This window comes from Schistocerca americana, chromosome 5 (assembly GCF_021461395.2).
Source record: "Schistocerca americana isolate TAMUIC-IGC-003095 chromosome 5, iqSchAmer2.1, whole genome shotgun sequence".
In the NCBI taxonomy this organism is placed as follows: domain Eukaryota; kingdom Metazoa; phylum Arthropoda; class Insecta; order Orthoptera; family Acrididae; genus Schistocerca; species Schistocerca americana.
In genome coordinates, this window is record NC_060123.1 from 214169676 (window position 1) to 214183768 (window position 14093).

A 14093-nucleotide genomic window follows, 5' to 3' on the forward strand; every position below is an offset into this window, starting at 1 on the left:
TAGGCTGCATGATGCGCACCTTCACTCCCAACGTCCTTGGCGAGATCCATCTTTGCAACCATGCAGAGTGGTACAGATGGGCCCAACAACATGCCGCGAATGGACCGCTCAGGATTGGCATCACGTTATTTTCACCAATGAGTGTCGCATATGCCTTCAACCAATCGTCAGAGACGTGTTTGGAGGCAACCTGGTCAACCTAACGCCTTAGGCACACTGTCCAGCGAGTGCAGCAAGGTGGAGGTTCCCTGATGTTTTGAGGTGGCATTATGTGGGGCCGACGTACGCCGCTGACGGTCATAGAAGGCGTCGTAATGCCTGTACGATACGTGAATGCCATCCTCCGACCGATAGTGCAACCATATCGGCAGCATATTGGCGAGGCATTCGTCTTCATGGACGACAATTCGCGCCCTCATCGTGCACATCTTGTGAATGACTTCCTTCAGGATAACGACATCGCTCGACTAGAGTGGCCAGCATGTTCTCCAGACATGAACCCTATCTAACATTTCCGGGATGGATTGAAAAGGGCTATTTATGGACGACGTGACCCACCAACCACTCTAAGGGATCTACGCCGAATCGCCGTAGAGGAGTGGGACAATCTGATCCAACAGTGCCTTGATGAACTTGTGGATACTGTGCCACGACGAATACAGGCAGGCATGAATGTAAGAGGACGTGCTACTGGGTATTAGAGGTACCGGCGTGTACTGCAATCTGAACCACCACCTCTGAACGTCTCGCTACATGGTGGTACAAAATGCAATGTGTGGTTTTCATGAGCAATAAACAAGGCGGAAATGATATTTATGTTGCTCTCTATTCCAATTTTCTGTACAGAATCCGGAACTCTCGGAACCGAGGTGATGCAAAACTGTGTGTATTTTAGGAAACTAGAGAGCAATGAAATACAACTCTTCGTGTGCTTTAGGAGATTAAAGATTTGTCTGAAATTGCTATGAAATAATAAAAGAGGAAGAACATATATTAAAAGCTTAACAACAATTATTCATAGTATACAGGGTGTTACAAAAAGGTACGGCCAAACTTTCAGGAAACATTCCTCACACACAAATAAAGAAAAGATGTTATGTGGACAAGTGTCCGGAAACGCTTAATTTCCTTGTTAGAGCTCATTTTAGTTTCGTCAGTATGTACTGTACTTCCCCGATTCACCGCCATGATTTCACACGGGATACTCTACCTGTGCTGCTGGAACATGTGCCTTTACAAGTACGACACAACATGTGGTTCATGCACGATGGAGCTCCTGCACATTTCAGTAGAAGTGTTCGTACGCTTCTCAACAACAGATTCGGTGACCGATGGATTGGTAGAGGCGGACCAATTCCATGGCCTCCACGCTCTCCTGACCTCAACCCTCTTGACTTTCATTTATGGGGGCATTTGAAAGCTCTTGTCTACGCAACCCCAGTACCAAACGTAGAGACTCTCCGTGCTCGTATCGTGGACGGCTGTGATACAATACGCCATTCTCCAGTGCTGCAACAGCGTATCAGGGATTCCATGCGACGGAGGGTGGATGCATCCTCGATAACAGAGGACATTTTGAACATTTCCTGTAACAAAGTGTTTGAAGTCACGCTGGTACGTTCTGTTGCTGTGTGTTTCCATTCCATAATTAATGTGATTTGAAGAGAAGTAATAAAATGAGCCCTAACATGGAAAGTAAGCGTTTCCGGACACATGTCCACATAACATATTTTCTTTCTTTGTGTGTGAGGAATGTTTCCTGAAAGTTTGGCCGTACCTTTTTGTAACACCCTGTATAATAAACACAGAAAGTAGCGAGTCGCTGCCTGTATCTACATAATATGCCACAGCGTCTACAAAAATGCATCGACAGAGATGGTGATTATGTCGAAAAATAGCTAAATGTTCAAACTGTAAACTGATGTAAATCATTTTGGACATCAACAGGTCCATGTACTTATAAAAAAAAATAGGAGACCTTACTTTTGGGATTACCCTCGTAAATTTGAGTCGATTTTGTACTTTAAGGCATCGTCAGTGGAATCTTGAATGATGCAGTACGCTTTAATATGCTATATTTGTAGTCAATTTATTTGTAGTTCAAGTCTTATTGTTTACGTAAATAAGCGATTGCTTACAGTTCTTCACGTTTTTGGTTTTCTCATCTGGTGGAGGCGGCACTGTAATTCACTAACACATATTTTGATGTTATGAACTTTTTTCTTCATAATTTTAATATTGTTTACTCTAATATCTGAGGAGCACTATTAGTCTCCTGTCATAATTACACAGATTGTACCGAAAATTGTGCTTTACAGTAGCAGATACTGTGTTAACTTTAAACAAACCAAACAGGATGAGAAAAAGTGAACACAGTAGTTACGACTGTCAAGCACACCTCTCGGTAAAATATGTACAACAAGTGACAGAAGACTAATAGTGATCCACAGCAATTATGGTAAACAATACGAAAATTATGAATAAAGAAGTTCATAACGTGAAAACGTGTGTATGTGTCGTAAGTGAAGCTATAGTGCGACCTACACCATGTGACCAGAAGAGAGGAAACGCCGATGCCACCCAAAAACGTGAAGAACTATGATCACTTATTTACGTAAAAAAACAAGACGTGGTTTTGTAATTTACAAATATCGCATATCAAAACATACTGTATCATTCTGGATTCCACTGACGATGCCTTAAAGTAAAAAAAAAAAAAAAAAAAAAAAAAAAAAAAAAAAGGCGAACGGGTCTGGAAGAAATAAAATGCAGGGCGTATCAAAAAGAATTATCCGATTTGGCAGGTCTTTGTTTCTGAAATTAATAAACATATGCAATGAATTTTACATTTTCATGAACGGCAAACTCAAAAAGTTTTTTTTCATACCTTCTCATAGGTGTTCAATATGCTCCCCTTCAAATGCACAGTATATGTCAATGCGGTATTCAAATTGTTCCCACACTTCAGCGAGCATGTCGCAGCTTCCGTAGCTGACGTTACGCGATATCTTAGTTCATTCATTGTTGTTGGTAACGGAGACACCTAAACAGAGTCTTTCACAAACGCCCACAAGAAATGATCACCTACAGTCAGGTCCGGTGACCTTGGAACCAGTAATGTAAGGCTGAATCATTTGGTCCTGTGCGACCGATCCATCGCTCAGTAATACTTTGATTTAAAAATTGCGGCACTTCCGGATGCCGGTGTGGCGGTGCCTCATCGTGTTGATAAATGAAGTCGATCGCATTAAGTCTCCAATTGAGGGAAAAGGAACTTCTCAAGCATATTGAGATATGTTTTGTAACAGTGTCCTCGCCAAAGAAAAATGGACCATACACCTTTTCCCATGAAACAGCACAAAACACATAAAATTTTGAAGAGTTCCTCTCATGTTGTACAACTTCACGTGGTTGTTCCGTACGCCATATTCTCACATTATGACGGTTTACCTTTCCATCTAAATGGAATGTTGCCTCGTTACTAAGCACTAAACGTGGAAGAAAAATGTGGTCCTCCATCTTGCCAAGAACGAAATTACAGAACTCCACACGTTGTTCTTCGTCACCTTCACGAAAAGCTTGCAGTAACTGAATTTTGTACGGTTTCATGTGTGAACGTCGACGAAACACACGTCAGACGGACATCCTAGGCATGTTGAGCTGTCGAGCTGCACGGCGAACGGATTTCTGCGGTCTCCTTGGAAACTATGACGGATCGTTCGACGTCTGTGTCTGACACTCGGGGACGGCCCGGCGATTCGCTTTTACACAAACAGCCTGTTTCTCGGAATTGTTCATGCCATCGCCTAGTGCTCTGTGCTGCGGGAGGATCCACACCATACCTAATACGGAAGTCACACCCAACTGTCATTACTGACCCGCACTGCGGAAAATGTAAAACACAAAACGATTTCTGTTGTCCCGACACCATTTTTACTAGAAATGAAGTGCGCGCACACTGCCGCTACCTAGCTGGAACCATGTAAAACTCGAGAGTTTACTCTTTCCAGCAGTACGTCGCTCACGCAAGTATCTCAGGTAACATAATAGTTAGGATTTTTTAAAACTCAGATGATTCTTTTCGATATACCCTGTATATTGTAGCAATGAAAGCCGGTTTTTGTTTACAACACGAAGGATCAAGAATGTTTTCTCGCTCTTGTAGCAGAGAGAAGAGATCTTCCTAAATCGTTCCAACAAAGATGCTCTTGTGAAAGCCCAGAACCACCTCCGACTCCTCAAATCCCTCTCTGGCCGGACATGGGTGTTGAACCCCTGTACCATCCTCCACACGTACAAATCCTTAATCCGTCCCATCCTCTGTTATGCCAGTCCCTCCAGATCCTGGAGCGCCATGCACTCTGCCTCACCTTCCGCATATGCGGATCCTCTATGACCTTATTCCTTTCCCACATCTGCTCCTTTTCCTCTATGCCTTCCGCCACCTTGATCCCCCTCATCCCCGGGTTGCTCCTCTCCTCTCCAACCCCCACCCTCTGCCGCGCCTTCACCGCTGTGCCCCCCCTACCCTCCACCTCTACACCCTTCATCTCCTTTCCCAAGGTGGTTTCCGCCGACTGCCCCTCCGGATTATGCCCTCCCTCCGTTTATCCCTCCTATCAACTCTGATCCTGGGAGTAAGCGTGCAGAACGATTTGAAGTGGAATGATCATATAAAATTAATTGTTGGTAAGGTGGGTACCAGGTTGAGATTCATTGGGAGAGTCCTTAGAAAATGTAGTCCATCAACAAAGGAGGTGGCTTACAAAACACTCGTTCGACCTATACTTGAGTATTGCTCATCAGTGTGGGATCCGTACCAGGTCGGGTTGACAGAGGAGATAGAGAAGATGCAAAGAAGAGCGGCGCGTTTCGCTACAGGGTTATTTGGTAAGCGTGATAGCGTTACAGAGATGTTTAGCAAACTCAAGTGGCAGAATCTGCAGTAGAGGCGCTCTGCATCGCAGTGTACCTTGCTGTCCAGGTTTCGAGAAGGTGCGTTTCTGGATGAGGTATCGAATATATTGCTTCCGCCTACTTATAGCTCCCAATGAGATCACGAAAGTAAAATTAGAGAGATTCGAGCGCACACGGAGGCTTTCTGCAGTCGTTCTTCCCGCGGACAATACGCGACTGAACAGGAAAGGGAGGTAATGATAGTGGCACGTAAAGTGCTCTCCACCACACACCGTTGGGTGGTTTGCGCAGTATAAATGTAGAAGTAGATGTACATCCTCACCTCCCCCTCCCTTCCTCTGTCCTTTCCCTGGGCTCCCTCTCCCCTCCATTCCATCCTGTCTTTTCCCCACATACACACTCTCTGGCTTCCTTTTCTCCCCTGAGTCCTTTTGCATTCCCCTCCTCTGCCTTTCCCCACTCCCTCTCGTGTCTGCCCTGCCCCCCCTCCCCCCATGAGTCCTCTCCCTCTGTCAGCTCCTCCCCTCACTTCGTTTTTCCTCTCCTTCCCCCCTTTTTTTCCCCTCATCTGTCCAGGTCCCCCCGCCCAAATGGCCTTGGTATGTCATCTTCATGCCAACTTTTTAGTGCAGTGTTTTAAGTGAGTGTGTAGGAGTAATTTCACGACATAAAGGAAAATACTTGGGTGGATTTTATACTGCGAACGACCACCTTTATTGTACCGCACAAACACACTAGATACATACGTTAACGCGGGAAACGAACACTGGTTGTTTCCTCCAAAAAACCTCGCTTCCAAAGAGAATCTTTCAGTGTCCTGTCGACTATCGACTTGTCACTCCCACAAGTGTTAAGTGTTATGCATCTTTTACGGAGTGTTGCGAACAGAACTCGCACTGTCGCTGGGTGTGATTTTTATATCTCTTGCGAACAGAAACCGGACTGTCGCTGTGTTTTTTTAATTGTCTGCCTACTGTTTTCCCTGTCTGCTTCGCCAACTCCTAGTTTTCTGTTTTAACTTCCACAATTTTCCGCCGTTTTGCAATTTAAGGCACCGTTTCTGTTGTTTATTATCTTCTTCTTCTGTTTCAAAAATCTGTAGGCTGAAGAGCGGCGTACTAAGCTGCTGCCGGCCGGTGTGGCCGTGCGGTTAAAAGCGCTTCAGTCTGGAACCGCGTGACCGCTACGGTCGCAGGTTCGAATCCTGCCTCGGGCATGGATGTGTGTGTTGTCCTTGGATTAGTTAGGTTTAATTAGTTCTAAGTTCTAGGCGACTGATGACCTCAGAAGTTAAGTCGCATAGTGCTCAGAGCCATTTGAACCAGCCAACTAAGCTGCTGCCAGCCCGCCCCCTTCGGGGGGCACTGAAACTCAATAAAGGAAAAAAAAGACGCTCTTGAAAAGTAAGGGTGGAGATAAACTGCACGAGGGCGCCAGGGAGAATGAAGTGTTGGAGACGGCTGTGGCGGCGGCGTTACGCAAGCGGCGGGGCCGGAGCAGACAGGTAGCTGCTGGCGGTGGCGCGTGTTTGGCGGTGCCACGGGCAGTCGCTGCCCCACTCCCCGGGGACGGCCTAAGCCGCTTTGTGACCGAGGCCGGGCTGCGCGTGGCCCGCGGGTGCAGCCAGCCGAATTATGCAGCGGCAGATAAAACGCGGTGCGACGCGACGTAAAATACCCCCCCCCCCTTTCCACCTCTCTCTCTCAGCTCCGCTCTAGTGCGCGAACGTCACGCCGAGCTATCGCCGACCTTTCACCGCAGGGCAGGGAGGGGGTACTTTTTTTTTTAACTCCTTTCCATTACCTGCATTTGCGACACGGACGCGATATCACAAGTGCTTTTGCCCGCTCCGCGACCCGATATTGGATTTTTACGAGTATTTCATTAAACGTGAAACGGCCCGCCACCCGGCCAATATGGGCGCCAGCTGACAGCGACCTGTTTTGTGTCTAATATTACGGCGCCCTTGCCGCCGAAGCCGCTGAAAACGCGAAACGTAATGAGCAGGCATCACACGGCAACAGAGACGCGCTTCTGGGCTGGCGTATCGAATCGTAGATAAACTTTACTTTCATTTTTGTTATTCGATTTTACATCACTGTGACGTACTCTAAGGGCTATCGGAACTAAAGTAAATACTTCCAGCGACGTAAATGGGTTCAAATGGTTCTGAGCACTATGGCACTTAACATCTGAGGTCATCAGTCCCCTAGAACTTAGAACTACTTTAACCTAACTAACCTAAGGACAGCACAAACATCCGTGCCCGAGGCAGGATTCGAATCTGCGACCGTTGCAGCAGCGTGGTTGCCGACTGAAGTGCCTAGAACCGCTCGGCCACAACGGCCGGCCAGCGACGTAAAATTGCTTATCATAGTTATTTTGAATGAGTCATTAGATATGGGATAATTTTCTGGGTAAGTTCAAGTAGTACATCAAGAATATTGAAACTGAAAAATAAAATTTTCCGATGCATGTGTACTGTGTACTAAGCAACAGATTCTTGTCTCCCATTATTTCGGAAACTACAAATCCTAACTGTTACATCCATATACATTTATGAAATTATAATTTTCCTACACAGCAGATAAAAATTATTTGAAAAGACTCATTTTAACCATCCATATAACACAAGAAATAAAAATAATTTTATGCTACTCACATACCACTTGAAATTATATGCACGGACTCCACAGTATATGGGGATGACAATATAGAACAAGTTAATGGACAAAAACTTAACGACGGAGAGCAGCGGCATTTGCGTAGAGTTGCCAGTGCTAAGAGACAAGCAACAGTGCGTTAAATAGCTACAGAATTCACTGATGGACGTACCACAGAGTGTCAGTCCGGACATTTTGGCGAAATTTGGCGTTAATGGACTATGGCAGCAAACGATTGGCGTGAGTGCCTTTGCTAAGAGCACGACATCGCCAGCAGCGCGTCCCCTCGGCTCGTGACCACAACGTTTAGACCCTACACGACTGGCAAACAGTGGCTTTGTCAGATGAGTCCCGATCTCAGTTGGTAAGAGTTGATGGTAGGTTTCGGGTGTGGTGCAGACCATATGAAGCCATGGATCCAAGTAGTAAACAAAGTCCTGTGGAAGCTGGTGGTGGTTCCATAATGGTGTGGGCTGCGTTTACACAGAATGGACTGGGTCCTCTGGTCAATTGAACCCATCAGTGACTGAAAATGTTTGTTCCGCTGCTTGGAGACCATTTATAGTCATTCATGAACACCATGCTTCCAAACAACGATGGAATTTTTAGAGATGACAATGCGTCATGTCAGCGACTCACGATTGATCACGACTGGTTTGAAGAACATTCTGGAAGTTCGAGCGAATGACTTGTCCAACCATATCACCCGACATTAACCCCATCGAACATTAAAGGGACGTCATTGAGAGGACAGTTCGTGCACAAATTCCTCCATCGGCAACACTTTCCCAAATATGGACGACTGATGAGGCACCATGGCTCAATATTTCTGCACGGGCTTCCAACGACTTGTTGAGTCCACGCCGCCGAGCGAAAGAAGGTCCAACACAATACTAGGAGGTATACCAGGACTTTCGTCACCTCTATGCGAAGTATGCATGGTCAAATATTGTTCATTTTCAGAGCAACATTCTCCCGTAGTAAGATGTATCTGGTAACAAACGGATACGCATTCGGGAATACAGAACGACGTAAGCCTATCCACAGCCTGAATTGGGAAATATCGTCCTCAGACGCGGTAGATTCGAACACGTGACGTCAGAACTCGAGAGGAACAACAACACATTGGGATCGACCACTCGTCAGTTCTTGGTTCTCGGAAAAAGTAAGGTGATTCAAATGAAAGTACAGTTATACCCTACACCCAATACGTGCACCATGCGCTACTCGAGAAACATCTAAACGGTTGTTCATTTCAGTCCACACATGAATCAACAGGTTCCTGTCATGCAAAATAATAAAACCATTAGAAACTTTGTGAAGTTGAGGAAACAACCAGCTTTGTAGCATGTCAAGGTATGACATTCCTGTGACATAATTGGAAGGAGAAACAGCATTGGTCGTATTTTTTTTTTTTGTTTTTTGTTTTATTATCCGCAAAATCGATTTTCGGTCACTTAGTGACCATCCTCAGTGCTACAATGTACAATTAAAATTGGTAGGCACTGGTATCAACAAGCTTAGAGCGATCACATAAACATGTGATCGCATGCACTGAGGATGGTCACTAAGTGACCGAAAATCGATTTTGCGGATAATAAAACAAAAAAACAGATGACCAATGCTGTTTCTCCTTCCAGTTATATCCATTATCTGGTCGTGGTGCACAGAACACTCCACGGAGTCGCCAGTCAATTCCTGTGACAGTTTCCTGGGCAAAAGAAAGCTCCATAAACTTCGTAAATACAAACGGCACAAAATACACTGAAGCGCCACAGAAACTGTTATAGGCATGCGTATCCAAATACAGAGATATGTAAACAGAATACGGCGGTGCGGTCGGCAACGCCTATACAAGTGTTCGGCGCAGTTGTTAGATTGGTTACTGCCGCTACAATGGTAGATTATCAAGATTTTGAGTCTGAACGTGATGTTATAGTCGGCGCGCGAGCGATGGGACACAGCATCTCCGAGGTAGCGACGAAGTGTGGATTTTCCCGTACGACCATTTGACGAGTGTACCGTGAATATCAGAAATCCTGAAAATCATCAATTCTCCGATATCTCTGCGGCCGGAAAAAGATCCTGCAAGAACGGTACCAACGACAACTGAATAGGATCGTTCAACGTGACAGAAGTGCAACCCTTCCGCAAATTTCTGCAGATTTCAATTCTGGGTCGTCAACATGTGCCAGCGTGCGAACCATTCAACGAAACGTCATCGATATGGGCTTTCGGAGCCGAAGGCCTACTCGTGCACCCTTGATGACTGCACGACTCAAAGCTTTATGCCTCGCCTGGGCCCGTCAACACAGACATTAGACTGTTGATGACTGGAAACATGGTGCCTGGTCAGACGAGTTTCGCTTCAAATTGTATCGAGTGTATGGACGAGTACGGGTATGGACACAATCTCATAAAGCCATGGAACCTGCATGGCAGCAGTTGACTGTTGGAGCTGGCGGCGGCTCTGTAATGGTGGGCGTGTACAGTTGGAGTGATATGAGACACCTGATAAGCCTAGATACTAGTCTGACAGGTGACATGAACGTAAGAATCCTGTCTGATCCATTCATGCCATTGTGCATTCCGGGGGACTTGGGTAATTTCAACAGCACAATACGACACCCAACACATCCAGGAACGCTACAGAGTGGCTCCAGCAAGACTTTTCCGAGTTTAAACACTTCCGCTATCCACCAGACTCCACAGACATAAACATTATTGAGCAGGTCTGGAAAGCCTTGCAACGTGCTGTTCAGAGGAGATCTCTACCCCGTCGTACTCTTACGGATTTATGGACAGCGCTGCAGGATTCATGGTGTCAGTTCCCTCCAGCACTACTTCAGACATTAGTCGAATCCATATCACGTCGTGCTGCGGCACTTCTGCGTGCTCGCGGGGGCCCTACACGGTATTAAGTAGGTGTACCAGTTTCTTTGGCAAATCTGTGCATATTCAGTTTCGGTGAGTCTCTTTCACTCTCGATAACGACACTAGCATTTCATGAGGCCAGAATTCCTAAGTTGTGGGTGTTTATTCCACCCGATACATGAAACATCGTCTAGTCGAAGGGATGATTCGTTCGGAAAAAGTAGCCTCTGTTATATACCGGAGAACTGAAATGCATTTGCCGCGCGGAGTGGCCGCGCAGTTAGAGGCGCCATGTCATAGATTGCACAGCCACTCCCGCCGGTGTTTCGTGTCCTCATCAGGGAAGACCTTCCTTTGTACCAGAATGGGCTCTAGAGAGAGCATGAAATACATCCAACAGATAACTGGGAACGTAGGGTGCAAGTGCTACTCTGAGATGAAGAGGTTGGCACAGGAGAGGAATTCATGTGGGCCGCATCAAACCACTCAGAAGACTGATGACTCAAATACATACTCACATCTCTCTCTCTCTCTCTCTCTCTCTCTCTCTCTCTCTCTCTCTCTCTCTCTCTCTCTTTCTCTCTCTTCCCCTACAGTTTTTGCACTTTTATACTTTCCCTTCTTGTAGTCCTAAAACTAATACATTGATGATAATTTTTGCTACTAGTTTTGATACCACATAACATATTTTTTACTATACTATTGTTAAAATCAGTAAATGTGCTACAAAGGAACTGACCTTTAACAATTCCAGAAAAAGATGGTGTTTCTTATTTCTGCTCAATTTAATGATCAACTATGTTGCTGGAGTCCACCTTAGCAAAGAACAATCCTTTTTTTTTAACTTTTTCTGTGTTTCAAACGCATTTCGACGTTGTGGCAACATTCTTCGTGCCTCGGTGAGTGCTCTAGAGCGCATAATCTGAAATTTCTATAAAAATATGCATACAAAACGCTGTTTTTAAAAATTCTAAGTTTCTATTAGCATTAAAATTATTTTTGTTGTGGTCGTCGTCAGTTCATTTCAAATTATAATTCGTCACATTCATTTATTTCAGACTTTTTAAAGGAGCTTGTTGATCAACACTTTTTCCAGATTCTTAACAAAAAAAGATTAACAAAACAAAAAATATAGTATTTATTATTAAACCATAATAGCTCTGCTTTCATCTCATATATGAATTTTAGACATAAATTTTATGTTATAAAATAAACTGTTGCGCCTGGATATTTTATGGAAACTAAAAATACATGCATATTGTTTTTCCTAACGATTCCGAATCATCCTCAATATTTTTTCTTGTAGGCACAAAAATGGGAGCAAGGAGCTAATTACCTCCGTAATTAGTATAACACCTAACGATTCTTTCAGAAAAGAGAAACGAAACCACGAATTACGATGCATAGACTTATAAAAAAATACATTGCACTCATTTAGTAGGTCTCATCTCGTTAAAAGAATGCAATAAGCCTTCGACAAGCCGAGAACGTTGCTTTTAGATTAGATTTATTTTTTGTGTAACTATGTACATAACTTCCCCAAGAGAAGTCTTATTACGCTATACGAAACGTTACACGAAAAGCGTTGGTACTTTCCTCAGAAGAGCAGCTTAATTCGTGAGATGGGATGAGTAAACAGGCTACTGTTGAAGTTAACAGCCTGAACAAGGAGGTCCCTTTTCACAGCGCAATGACAACCTCTCGTTGCGGTTGTAATTTTCTCTAGTTGGCAAGCTCACGTCTTTGCACTCTCGTGAGCTCTGCTGAAGGTACATTGCTCCTCGTCTCTTAAAAATCTTTGCCGACCGGCGCCAGATGTCCTCCTATCCATTAACATAAATGTAACGTGGGTGCTTCTAATATTTTATGAAAGCAGTTGTGTTGCGCCATCAGTGTGCCTACTGTTCAAAGTGAAAAGTGATGATCCTCATTTTACGCCCTGATTTAATGATATTGAGTGGTGGAATTTGAATATCTTTAATTTGAAGATCGTGGGTGTGTGAGAATACGAAGTCAATCCAAAAGACGCTCTTCCGCTAGTCGATCTCACTGGTGGACTTCCAATAAGGCACGCTCTTGTTGGTAAGGAAGAAAATCTTTTCACACGCTGTTTGGATCCAAGGCCTGACATATTTTGCTCGTTATAGGGACAGGATTATCAAATCCAGTGGTCTTAAAATATCCCGTGCTCTTTTCCTCCGCCTACGAAGTTCATGTAGTGTCTCACAATAAAATGCAAATTTCAGAAATATCAATCCATATAATTATGTCAGTTACATAAATTGTTAATCTTTCGAGACTGTTCTCACTGAAAGTTAAATCTCCTGGGCTATTAGCCCGCAAAACTTTCCTCTACTTCTAAAACTACAGCTTAGAATAGAAAAATGATGCATCCTAATTACCATTAATAATTTACCATCAATTTTCCTGAAACATCCTGGCAGATTAAAACAGTGTGCCCGACCGACACTCGAACTCGGGACCTTTGCCTTTCGCGGGCAAGTGCTCTACCAACTGAGCTACCGAAGCACGACTGACGCCCGGTACTCACAGCTTTACTTCTGCCAGTACCTCGTCTCCTACCTTCCAAACTTTACAGAAGCTCTCCTGCGAACCTTGTAGAACTAGCACTCCTGAAAGAAAGGATATTGCGGAGACATGGCTTAGCCACAGCCTGGGTGATGTTTCCAGAATGAGATTTTCACTCTGCAGCGGAGTGTGCGCTGATATGAAACTGTGGCTAAGCCATGTCTCCGCAATATCCTTTCTTTCAGGAGTGCTAGTTCTGCAAGGTTCGCAGGAGAGCTTCTGTAAAGTTTGGAAGGTAGGAGACGAGGTACCGGCGGAAGTAAAGCTGTGAGTACCGGGCGTGAGTCGTGCTTCGGTAGCTCAGTTGGTAGAGCACTTGCCCGTGAAAGGCAAAGGTCCCGAGTTCGAGTCTCGGTCGGGCACACAGTTTTAATCTGCCAGGAAGTTTCATATCAGCGCACACTCCGCTGCAGAGTGAAAATCTCATTCTGGAACCATTTTACTTCGTTGGTTATTCAGTGATTAAGCGCCAGGCTAAGAATGTGGAACTATGTGAATCAGCTTTTAGTCAGTTCTAGAATTTTTCCACTTTCGCCGTTATTTCAGGTATAGTTCTCGGAGCTGAAATTGTTTTTAGGATAGTGCGACAATAATGCGTAAAAAAACAACAGACTGTACATAAACTAGCAAAATTTAAAATAAAGGAAACATTTTCATCTTACTCTACAGCATCTGTTTTAGTCTCCATGTGATATCATTATGGTGTTGTATCAGAACGGTCTATGTCCTATATAAAGCAGACTGTAAATATATAAATGTCTGGGTTCTCCTCCCAGACTCCTGGTTCAATTTCAATCATATTTGGAATACAAAGAGCACACATCATGAGTATTGGCACTGGGAAGATTATGACCTTCTAGCTCCAAAAGGTGCGGAGATACGAACAAAACCATGTTTTGCGACTTCGTAGGCTTTCCCGGCGTAATAAGTCTTGAAAGTCACTTCGGGTTTTTTGTCGGATCCTAAAATCAGCTGCTTTCGATATTTCAGCGAGCCAACTGTTCGCCATCTTCAGGAGAACACTGCTTCAGTTGATGAGTCCCGCTGAGA

General features: G+C 44.5%; 1 non-coding gene across 1 annotated transcript; it reads left to right on the plus strand.

Annotated features, from left to right (window-relative positions):
* The first annotated feature begins 13331 nt into the window (after nucleotides 1-13331).
* Trnas-uga lies at nucleotides 13332-13406 on the plus strand. The gene has a single exon. It is a non-coding gene; the product is annotated as a tRNA-Ser (tRNA).
* The last annotated feature ends 687 nt before the right edge of the window (nucleotides 13407-14093 follow it).